Source organism: Lagenorhynchus albirostris, chromosome 12 (genome assembly GCF_949774975.1).
Source record: "Lagenorhynchus albirostris chromosome 12, mLagAlb1.1, whole genome shotgun sequence".
In the NCBI taxonomy this organism is placed as follows: domain Eukaryota; kingdom Metazoa; phylum Chordata; class Mammalia; order Artiodactyla; family Delphinidae; genus Lagenorhynchus; species Lagenorhynchus albirostris.
The window spans coordinates 76,656,305-76,669,327 of NC_083106.1; the positions used below are offsets into that span (position 1 = coordinate 76,656,305).

Below are 13,023 nucleotides of genomic sequence, written 5' to 3' on the forward strand. Positions count from 1 at the left end.
TATTATTTAGTTGACCACCTAGTATATAACACATACTGCTAGCTGCTAAAGATATAATGATAGGCCGAAAAAAAAAAAAAAAGACATGGGCTGGCCTCACGGAGCCTTCCAACAGGAAAACAATCACTTGGAATAGAGCAGTAAACCAAACTGGCAAAAATCCCTGCCCTCCAGGACCTTAAATTCTAACTGGGGGTAAGGGAGCTGTGTAGATGTATCAAATTTGCCTTTTAAAAGGACTACTCTTTCATCTGGCCAGGCCCCGGCCCTGTTGATCAAAAGAATGTTATGTGCACCTTTGGCACACAAGCTTGAAACTGGCAACTTCTCTCATCTGTATCAGTGTATCCTGAAGGCTATTAGCTTCCCAGGTGTCCAGACACTGTGAGAAAACTGGGCACCAGGTAACCGTTGGCCAGTGGCTGGTGCATTTTGTGTGTACCTAGCACAATCTTTCATTGAGCGTTTCAGTTCCCTAAGAACTTACCTGTACACCAAAATTCTCAAAAATATTTCAGCAGGTTTCCCTTTAGTCACTAAATTACCTTTTAAAAGGCCTTCCTAGAAAACATTTCCCAGTTAACCTTGTTCTGCTAGTAATAAAGTATGGGAATTACTTAATTGCCATAATACGGTATTATGCATTCACTGCAACACATTCATATTAAAGTTGATTGTGAATGTCTTGATATTATCAGCAATAAATATTCAATAACAACAGGGAGGAAATACCTACCACTAAATACAAACCCCTGACAAAGAAATAAAATAAGAAAACATCTAAAGATAAGTTCTAAAACCTGACTACCTGAATTCAATTAAGAAGTAATTTTGGTATTCACTCACTTTTTCAATGTGTATTCACTGAGTACCTACTAAGCGCTAGCTACTGTTTTTTAGGCTTAGATATCGACAAGAAAATACAGAGCTCTAATGTTTTTTAGTGTAAGACATACAAAAGGAGCAATGTCTAGACCAGCTATGACATTCCTTCAGATTTCGGTAGTACTAGGTCCAGTTCATCACAGCGTAATGAGTGACCTAATCACAGCCTAGTGAGTGATCCTAATGAGTGACCGTTTTCACAAAGGTTATATTATACTTCCAAATATAACTTCAGAAAGCCCAATGTATCCACTGGTGTTTCAAGCTAAGCCCATTACCACCTGACTCTTCTGAAACAGCCTCAGAACACCAAGGTTAACTAGCTTAACTGGTATAGCTAAGATAAACTAGCTAACAAAAAAAGAGGATAAAAAAATAAGGCGAATATTTTATTAATAAGTTTATTATATGGTTATTAAATATTTAAGATATTTTATAAGATGATCTGAAAACTGATACAATCAGGCCAATTACTCCAAATACATATAATCTGAATTATGAGAACTGGTTATATGATTTTCTTATAGGTTTTACAGAAATCATTAACTATATTTAAGCTATAAACTCCTACATAAATTACTATCACAAAACAGATTTGAATTTAGACATAATTCAAATAATACATGCAGACAGCCTATATACCAAGATAACCTGGCCACAGCTTAGATCATTCTAAACAAAGTTCTGTATTATTCAGAGACTAAACATCCCAGTTTACTTCAGAAGCTCAACATTTCTTTTACAGATGTTAAAATACCAGAATATAGCAGCAAGATATTAATTTATGCCCGGTGATTTAAATTTTCCACATCCTGTGACTAATAATAAGATTTTATTTATCATCCAATGATTACATCCAGACCTTCCCTGGACAATTAGTGCTAGATTTAAAAGTTACTTCTTAAAAGTTTGCTGGTCTTTCAAAAGAGGAGTTTGTAAAACACTGAAGACTTCTTCATTTTCTCCACCAAGGGACCATGTTAACCTCCCAATAAGTGGCTAATGAAAAGAGCAATCAAATTTCAAGAAACCACGTTGGTCTTCAAGCCAAAGGAAGGCCTTTTCTCTAGGATGACCCCGCCTGTGTAAAATGGCCCTACTCTGCTCAAACTGAAACATTCTGCAGCTTAAACTGCAGGCCCCAGGTCAATGTTATTCAAATTTGTCAGGAACCAAAGGTCTGTGTGTGATCAAAACCAGTCTAGACTGTACACTATCATCAATCAAGGTGATAAGAAGTCTGAACAATCCTTAGGCCTTTAAACACATCTGTGACATCCCTGGCATTTGAACTCTCCTAAAATGTCCCAAAACAGGAGGTGAATATTTTCACCTCTGAGCAGCAGGGTCGTTTTAAGAGGTGGTCCCAAGTCCAATCCAATTCAGGCCACACAGTTCTCCTGAGGTAGGAACTCGTTAAACAAACAAACCAACAAACTTCTCAAATGCTATGATTAGGAGGAATAAACCAGGAGAGACACTAATTAAAAAGGAAGGGTGGAAGGCGCTGCTCCATTGTCATTTCTATCATTCTTTCATAAATGAGCCAATATAATCCAGGATATTCAATGAAGTTCTCACGTAATTTATAAGACTAAGGTTTTGTTTTGTTTCTAACTCTACTAACTTGGGTTGTGTGTGTGGGTATGTGCACACATATATCACTCAGAAGAGGAATTGGAGACACAGTGACTTTTCTTCTCACAGCTGGGATGGAGTTCATTCAAGTGGTCAAAGGAAACCACAGATTCACAACATTTCACAGACCTTCACTATGTACAGCCGTCACACTAAAACACTCCGACACTTTACCTCACTTCATGTTTACAGCTCTGGGGGGCAGCTACCATCCCCGTTTTGAAAGTGAGGTTTGGAAGTTTAGGCAAGTTGCCCATATAGAGACAACTGAGAAATGAGTGTAGAGGAGAGATATGAATCCTGTGTGACCCCGAGTCCAAACTCATTATCACTGCACTGCACAGCTTTGCTTCAAGCGTCTTGTGCACACAGTGGTTTGTATTTGTCACCAGATCTGGAAAAAACCCCAGCTGTATAATACTCTGCTGTCCTATGTTTTAATGGCATAAGAAATAAATGAAGGTTAAAAGATATGTAAAGGCTTTATGAAAACCCTCTTACCACTTCTTTCATAAACAGTAAAATGTTTATTATTTCTTATTTGTAAAGTTTTAACTTGGATTTAAATTCTCTCATGGGTAGATTACAGGCAAGCACAAACTAGAAGTTTTTGGCTTGGGTGCTCTGTGCTGCAAGGTAAACCTGATGATACATGGGGGGTAGTTTTGTCTTCCAGTTAATACTGCACTTAAATGACCAGCTGAGAATCCGGGATAACGAAAGGGATTGGAGGCTGTTGTTGGAATTTCTCACTTTATTGATGCAGTTATGAGATATTTTTATATTGTTGTTTCTTTCTGAACTGACCTGTCAATAAAAATATGCAATAAGAATGTTCAGATATTCTACAAAATGAGAAACAAACTGTCTTTTCAAATTTCTTTTCAAATTTAATTTACTTAACCCCACTCTACAACGTGTTTTGATAACAGTGTCGACCAAACTATCTGTATCTACCAAACTGTCTACCAAACTATCCGTAAAAATTTAAGTTTTCTCACTTTTTAAAATAACCAAATACTCTTCGAGCTTTCATCACCACAACTTACCAGTCTGTACGTGTGTCCATATATTCTGCTTTCCTGTTTATTACTGAGGCCAAACGGGCCTTCCTCATACCTAAGACCAATCCCTGTATTTACCCCCCAGATCCTACCCCCTCGGGCCACGCAAAGACAACGCTTCAGCAACGTCCATCTCTGCTTCTTTCCCTCCCTCTTCCTCTCGTCACCCACTTCCCCTCCTCACTGGTGGACTACTTTCCCACTCACTGTGCACACTCACTGCCTCCATTTCCTCCCTTCTCGTCCTCTCCTGAACCCACGCCTATGGGGCCTGCATCCCCACCCTTCAGGGCCTCCAGCGACCTCCTCCCCACTGCTAAGTCATGTGAGCAGGTCTCAGTCCCCGGCTTCCTCAAGTAAGCAGCCTCAGCTGACAGAGCTGAGGGCTCTGCCCTGAAGCAGCTCCTCCAGGGACCTCAGGATCCCTCACTCTTCTGGTCTGCTCCCCGGATCGCCTCAGCTCCCCTGGCTGCATTCCCCTTATCTTTTCACCATCAGAAACTCTTGAGGGATCAACCCCCGGGCCTTCTCTCCACCCGCTCTCCTCCCCGACCTAGTCTTGTCGCATCTAGTCCTACGGCTTTAAGCGCGACCCACATGCGGGTGCTGCCCACAGCTGACTCCCCTGGCCTGAACTGCAGCTGCCTCGAGCTCAGGGGCTGCTCCGCTCCACTCTTCAGGAGGCGGCGGCCGCCTCCAGCTTGGCCCTGCGACGGCCCCCAAGCTCCCCTTCCTGCGCCTTCCTGGCTTGGTCCCCTCCTTCTCATGAAACGACAACTTCATCCTCACGCTTGTACGCGTCAACACCTGTGAAGTCATCCTCCAGCCTCCTCTTTCTCTCCCGGGCTGCATCCAGTCCTTCAGCAAATCCTCTTGGCGCCACCTTCAAATTATCTCCAGAACCTGAAGAGGCCCGACCAGGGAACCCAACCGTCGGCCGCACTGCCCGTCCCTCAGTAAGATCCCGCAGCGGCTTCTGGCTGCCCTCCCTTCCTCCGCCTTAGCCCGCGCAGAGTCAGGGCCGGTACAGCTGTCAACCTGACCCTGGCACAACCTAAGCCACTGCCGCCCTCCTCACTCACATAAAAGCCCACGTCTTCCCAGGGGCCCGCAGACCCTTCACAGACGCTCTCCCCTGCCCAACTCCTCTGATGCCGCCCCGCCAGCGCCCCCTCACTTTACTTCATTCGCGGTGGTCTCCGTGCTGTTCTTTAAACGCGCTAGGCACGCCTGTGTTTCAGGCCTCTGGTATTTAGCGATGCAATCCCTCTGCCTGCAGGACAGTTTTCTCCGTACCTTCTTCGGGACCTGGCTCCACTGTCTCCTTCTCAGGGAGGCTTCCTGCATCAGCTTCCTGAAAACACAAAGCCCGCCCATCCCCCCGAAACCAGCACAACTTAACGCTCTCCCCAGCCTTGCTACTCCTATATAGTACTTAACATCTGGCAAACTTACTATGTGTTTTAGTTATTTAGAATATAAGCTTCTTCAGTCCAGGGACTTCATTTTATTCGCTGCTATGAACCTAGATGCCCAGAACAATGCTTGGCACAAAACAGGTAGCTGTTAAACTGACTAATTCTACGGTCCTGCTACCTATAAAAATAGCTAGTGTTACTGCAGTGAGATGAGAAACCAAAAACGAAGAAACGGGACACTTCAGTGACCAGTTCCATCACAGCAAATACAAACCTGCCACCAGGCTTCCTGAAATACTGAAGACAGACTAAGGAGATCCACTTGTGCCTGAGGGCCCTTCAGACGGGAGCCTCAGCACATTTTCAGCAGCTCCCAGGTCCCTGCCCCTCCTGATTCATCAGGGAACACACCTCATGGGATGTGTTTCTGAATGGTGTGTTGACCCGTTCACATCTTGTTCGGCCTCACGCTAATTCTCAATTTTCTTTGGTTAAAGTTAAGGGCTGATGTCACGCGTCTCATGTGACTCAATAGAAAGCAAACAAGAATCCAGGAAGAAGGTGGTTAACGTCACTGTGCGCAAGGCACTCCCACCGCTCCACAGGCCATGGGAATAGGAAGCATCATTTGACGCAGGTGAGCTCGTTACTGACTGAGCTGGGTCACAACAGAATGTTCCTAACGACCACAAAGGCTTACAGAAAGCAGTTTTTCAACACGGCAGGAATTCTGTTTTTAACTTTTAATTAAAGTCATAGAGTAAATATGCCTTAGACACTTGAGTTAAAAAAAAAAAAAGCAAGCAAGCAAGTGTAAGAGAATCAGTAAATCTTTCTCACAAAATTAATCCTCAACCAAGTATCCTAGTATTTCTAGGTGTAAGCCTACGAGTCAACCATACTGTTCGATAATATCTTCTAACAGGAATTTCACCAGCTTTGGAAGGACAAACTGGAAACTATTTACGGACTTCAGGAACCATTTCTCTTTCTCGACTACCAACCACTAGTAGGACGGCCAACCATCAGAGCACTAAGATGTTAAGTGTCTGACAAATCCATGCCGAAACAGCTCCCAGAGAAAACACGGAGTGACTCACCTAATTCTACTTCGTCTCACTTTTATAACGGGCGGAACCATACTTATCCTAAATGTTAACTATTCGAGGTAGCCATAGGATGATGAGGCTGTATAAATACTTGAAAAACATGTCTTCCTACAAAATGTAATCTCTTCAGCACTTAACATCACACAGCTCTTGAGTGAGTCTGAAGGGGCCTTCGAATCATGAAGTGGCCTGATTACAAACACATTCTACTGAATTTACTGAACTCCTATTATGTGCCAGGCATAGCACCAGAAAAAAAAAAACTAGTAGTTCTCATCCTAAACAAAAAACAAAAGCACATTTTTTTCTTAAAAACAAAACACAGGTAGAAATAAGATCCTAACAACTCCAAAAAGTTACAAAGTTATCTCCCATTGCCATTTAAAGAATTCAAACTAATTATTTCACGGCAGGGTCAAGGGAGAATAACTAAAGTGGTAATATCCCAGGTATCCAAATGCAGAGGCGGGGAAGGGTGGTCAGAAATCCAGCACCGCAACACTGCCCCTAAGTGCTATAAAGTAGGTATGGTTAGTCTACACCACCTTCTCTTTCCTCACCTTTTCCCCATCTGAGGACACTAACGTAGGCCCCCCAAAACAGGCAAAAATCAAAACATAGTGGCTACCTTAATTCCTCGAGATGAAGATTCTAACCCCAAGCTACACAAACCTTACGCCTTAGTAAGTAAATGAGGGGAATAAACCAAAGCAAGGATTTTCTTGCTTTATAAACAAGTCTACATTTGCCTGCCTTAGTAACTGCCTAGGGCTCAGACTTTTCTGAAATATTAATTTGAACATTTCAAACACTGATGACATTCATGATGTTCATGTCGCTTCTCCTGGATCTATCATCTTTGTCCCTCTCCCATCTACAAACACCTTTGTTCTTCCCTGCCCATGCTGTCCTACACAAGTAAGAGGCCAAAGTAAAATACTCTTATATGGGAACATTAAGACAAGATGACTCTGGCTACCTGACTGATGTCAACCCAAGGGGGCCTCGACTTTGGAGAGAGAGAGTGATGTAAGCTGGGTCTCGAAGGTCCAAAGATTTCAACAAATAGAGAATCAGGGAAGAGCATTCCAGACCAAGGAAAGAACAAAAGGAGAAACTCAAAAATGCAAAACTGAAGCTGGAGGGTGTACAGAAAAGGAGAAGGAAAAAGAAGCTGGAAAGGCAGATCCATGCCAAAGCATAAAGGGCCTTAACTCTGATTCTTTATTCCACAGGCAATGGAGAGCCATCTAATTAGATTTGCATATTAGAAAGTTCACGGTGTTCTGGTAGAAAAGACTGTGTGTAAGAATCCAACACGATGAGGAAAAAAACATCCAATTAGGGCAGTATCAGAGAGAATGACAAAACGGGACAGAAACCAGATAGCAGTAAATCATTAGTGAATGCACGAACAGACAGAGAGACGGAACAGGGTTAGTAACCAACTAGGTGTTTCAAACAAAATTAAATGAAAACTGATTGTTACAATCTGTTGGACTGTACATACCCCTCCAATCAGATATATTCATTGCTGGCCATCCAACTTAGCATTTCCCACAAATGTGCTGGATAAATAAAATTAAGGAAATAGGGTAACATAATAGATTCTCAAAACATGGATAAAAACACAGATTTACCAGTTGGCAGAGTTTAGGTGAAAGTTAGTTTTTTTTTTAAAAGGTAGATTTTTGACTTAAAAAAAGTATATGTGGCCAAATAAACACTATAACTGGGATTTCTCTGAGTGGAACAATCTACCTGGATTTTTGATTTTTCAGAGCATGACTTGAGACAAACACAATTTATATGTTTCTGTGATCCCTTATACAAAGTGTGTCATGAAACTACAATGGTTTTGTCAAGGCACTTGATAGTTAACTTTTCACAAACAAAAATAATCACTCCAAAATGTAAAATAGTGATTATATGATCCAAAGACTCACGCAGCTTCCCAGCTCATAAAACATGACATCATCTCAAAGAAATGCTACTTACAGGGTTAAAGGGCTTCAGTTTTCCTAAACAGAGTTAAAAGTAAGCAAGCTGTTTTGTTTTCTCATTAGATCTCCCAGTGAAAACCCTCTCCTCCACTGCACTTTGGGCATTTTGCCTTTACTCCAACATAGCTATGAATGGTTTCCTTTAAAGCTGCTGCTTTCCACCTACACCAAAATTCAATCTTGAGTTTTTACAGTATCAACTTCATTTGTCAAGTCCCTAGTTACCGCGGTCAACTGAGTCCAAAAACTTTAAGTCAGAGTAGTTCTTGAATGCAGTTACTATTTTTATAATCGCATGCATCTTGTGGACATAATTACACAGTAATTATTCAACAATTAAAATTCAACTCAGCTACAATTTAGTCTCAGTTCACAAGAATTACTGTCCTAGAATAGAATCCAACAGAACTACTGAGTACTCTTCATGAGGAAAAGAACTGCTTCTCACCCTGATTTCACTCTGCTTTTTTTCCTTCCTTTTAGTTGTTCACTTAACGTGGTGTGAATTACAGTCTCACAGTCCTATTCAATACTGACAGCACTTCATGAAGATGCACTTTAACTTTTTTATTAAAGTGATAAAAGAACGGGGTTTTTTTTAAGCCGAATATACTATTTTAAAAGGCTTATATAACCATCACAGGGCCCTGCCCTCCCGTCTCCCCCGTGCCCAGCTGCCCGCTGGACCCGCTACCCAGCATCACCCCGGGCTCCCTTCACCCTCCCTCCTGGGTACACACTGGAGTCCTTTCACGTCCACCTTCATACCTAGTGATAGACAATGTGCGCGTGCGCGCACACACACACGCACACACTGAATTCCAGGATGAAAGTCATTTTTCTTCAGGATTTTAAAAGTGTAACAATTAGCATCCACGACTGTTCTGCCTTTCCGATGCCCCATCCCTTTACCTCCTCTTTCTTCTCCCCTCTGAACTGCAAGCGTCAAGGACACATTAGGTATGCGGTGCTTGGGTGCACTGAGCTGCGCGCCCTGAGAGCACAGTCACTCTGGAGGCACGAGGCATGTAAGGCTGACACGTGTTCTGATGTTATTTCTTTAAAATGCCTTCCCGTTTTTTGTCCTCATCCTGCCAGCGCTGTACCTTGATGCTGCTCCTGAGTTTGCTCAAATACTCCTCGTTTCTATCATGCGTTCCTTTACCTCCGTATCCACCTGCTTGGAAATGTCCCCACTCGACTTTCTAATCCTACTGTTGAAATGTCTACTTCTACAATCACATGTCTAATTTCCCTCCACTGTTTTTGTTTCCTTCTTGTTGTTTTTTTCCCCTATTGTTTCTGCTCTTTCTCTTTCATGGAAAGGCTTTCCTCAACACATTCATTTTCCATTCACATTTACACGGCATGTAAAAGCTGACCAGGAGTTCTGTAGAGCGAGACCGTCACCCGGCAGGCAGTCTTCATTCTCAAGTGCCCGGGCAGCACTCAGCCTTTCTGTGGGCGTGTTCCCACTGGTAGTATCTGTTCATCTTACTCTGGTAAAGGGCCATTTTCCAGAGAACAAGGCCTCTGGTCTCTGGTAAAACAGTCACGGAACCGGGGGCCTCACCTCTTCACACACAGCCTTTCAGTCAAGCCCCTCAGTTTTCTGCCAAGTCTTCAGCCTCAGCTTCTGTACTAACTGAAACCCCCAAACCTTGCAGGGAGCCTTCAGTTTGGTCTGATCTGCTCGTGTTGGTTTTTCTTCTCTGCAAGAACTTAGAATACAGATTCCTCTAGTTAACTAAGTCAGATACTATTCCTTTATCCCAATTTGCTGAAATTCCTCATCTGCTACTACCTTCTTCTGATCTCGTTGCCACAGACTTCTACCTTTTTTTTTTTATTCCTGTGCTATCATTTTAATGAAGTCTCAGGAGAGAAAGAAGAGATAAATGTATGCAAACAAGAAATTCATGTTTAACAAACAAAATATTTTTATAGACTAACTCACTGCTAATTATTTTCATCATTGCAATCGGGAATGTTTAACAAAGCACAAAGCCTATTAATCTGACAATTTCACAACATCTGAAATTTTAATCATTGTTTTTTTAAAAAGCCCCAATACTTTATTAACACAATTATTCATTATTTAAGAGTCTTTTAACTTAATTTTTTAAAGTCTGCCATTAAATGCATTTCAGGTAAGTGAATTGTGGTCTTGCTGACTTGTATTCTCACTCTCATTATAAAACTGGGAATGTGTTCCCTAAGGGGAAAGAGGCTTAATTCCAGGGTAGAGTAAAATCATACAGTATCTTTTCAATTTTAAAATCATGAAAAGAAAATAAGTTTCACAGAAATGTTAACAGAAATACTCAAATGTATACAATAAATGAAAAAGCACAATAAAGGAAAAATGTAAGTACCCAAAGCTAGCAGAGCTCCCACCCATCATTCTTCACTTACTGGACCCACCACATGGTACCAATCCCATAAAAGTCCTACAACTTTTGCATTTTTGCTTTATTTCAGTATTCTCAAATGCTACATTCTAAGATTCAACAGCTGGATAAAACAGATGTAGAAAGATTCAGGAAGCTTCAGAGAAGCTCTACCACTCGGAGTAAGCTTGAGAGAAAACACTGTAGTTACTTTGTGGCATGACAAAAATACACGTTTGGGATCTTGATTTCTCTGGCACAAATTCTCCTTTTTTAACTCTGTAAAAATAATTATACAGTCCAACCTATCTTCTGGAGAATAATCTACTCTTACCTTGTTAACAAGATACTGATAGCCCATATCATCATCCAAGGTACCCCATTAATATCAAGAGAGCAAAATCATTTAGAACATGCTAGATTGGATCAAGCCATGAAATAAATTCATGTTAACCCAAAACTAAAAACTAAGAACCAAATAACCATAGTGACTGGTGGACCAGCTCTTCAGCAGAATATCAGAATTTAACTGTTTCTACAAGATGAACAATCAATGACCTGTGTTACTGTGTTAATTTCCAAATACAAAAACAAAGAGCAAAGTTAAGTGACTCATCCACAGCCGCCTAACAAAGAGCACTGGACAAGGCTCCCCTTTGTCCATCCATTTGCTTTCCATTAAACTGTGCCAACCCTTCAACTTACTTTCAATAATCTATTTCTATCAGAGCCCACTGATAGAAATATTATGCCACAAGAAAAGTCTGCAATTTAATATATATTACTTAATAATCCATTTTTTGTTCCCTAAAAAGGATTCAAGTATGCACTTCAATATATATTTCTGAAAGCCATTTAGAAATAGCAGGTAGTGTGGCTCAAGAGAAATCTTTTTAAATGTTCAAATGCTTCTACTTCACAAGTATTCAAACAGATCCTTATAAAAGATCAAGGTGAAAAATATTTTTTTTCATTCTTATATCAGCTGAAAAATCAGTCTCCTTGATGAAGTACTTTTACTAATGGAATAAAATCAAGAGGAAAAGATTTTAACAGAATCTTTGTGTTGTTACTTAAATGCCCCCAATTTTTTTTACCACCTAGTATAGCACATCTTATTACATTTTAAACATGTACCATTACAGTTTAAAATTTTTTCAGAGACTTAATCAGGTTTCACAGCAATTACAATTTTATCCCACCGTTAACAGGATCATAAACATTATATATATTAAGTTCATTAATTCTTCTAAATATGAAATCTTACCTAGAAAAACTCACAATTGAGCCACAGATCAAAATAAGGAATTCAACAGGACTCCAACAATTTTCTAACTACACCAATTATTTTTTAAAATTAAAAATCTGGCTATTATGCTACTGTAGGGGAAAAATAAATCTAATAATTAAAAATGTCATGATGGCTGCATAATTACATCTGTACTTTATTTATAATTTACTTATAACAACAAAAAAATTCCAGAAACTTACACATCAATGATAAACTCCTATAAAAATTAATGTGAACAAGTCGTCAATCTAATAATCCAAAAAATGCAAATGAAAATGAGATACCATTCTTGCCTACAGAATTAGAAAAAAAGTTTATTGTAATAACAAATGCTAAAGAAGTTATGGTGGAACTTACATCTTCAAGCATTGTTGTGAAAAATATAAACTGGTATTACAGTTTTGAAAAGCAACATGGCTATATGCATATATTGAGTCTTAAGAGTGTTTAGACTTTTCTTACTTCTAGCCATCTATACTTAAAATAATCAGAAGCTTAGCTACAGAGATATTCTCTGAAGTGGTACTTAAAAAAAAAACAAGGAAAAAGACAAGGAAGAGAAAAAGAAAAATCTTAGAAATAAGCTAAATGTTTACTAATAAAGGGCAATTAACTAAATTATAGTACTGTGTAATTCAGCATTTGAGGAGTCAAAACCACAGGTTGGAATACCCAATAACAGCTACTCTGAAAAACCATGACATAGTGATTTATAAGGGGGTGACACCTACCAACATTGTTATTGTAAGGATTAAACAAAATACCACATATCTCCACAATTCTAATATGTACCTTTTGCACGTGCTAACATGTTTAGAACTAAGATGCATTTAGCAATCAATGGTGTGTCATGACTTAACTGGCAGTGTTATTTTTTCTCTTTCAGAAGTACATAAAATAATTGTGCGCCTCAGAATTGATGGTTATTAGGACAGAATTTAGATTCAGTGAAACCTGGCAATGGACTGCAGAGCCTGGCACAAATTTGAAAGGCATAGCGCACAGTGAGACTGGTGACCTGAACCAGTCGTCTGGATAGCAAGTGAGCCTGCAGACATTCCTGCATCTTCCCTCAGCTCACCAGCTGTACCTCGCATAACGTACATATGAACTCTCGTTATTGTTTTTAGTTGAAGTATACACTGCATATGAAGGACTATCACATTACCTTAATTGTTTTCATTTGTTTAATAGCATGGCAAATGCTTATTTCTCTGGGTAACTA

The 13,023-nt window shown here is 40.2% G+C and overlaps 1 protein-coding gene across 1 annotated transcript in view; it reads right to left on the reverse strand.

Annotated features, from left to right (window-relative positions):
- MYO6 (myosin VI) overlaps positions 1-13,023 on the reverse strand; it is a 140,733-nt gene that overhangs the window by 93,957 nt on the left and 33,753 nt on the right. The gene's annotated exons all lie outside the window — the stretch shown is intronic.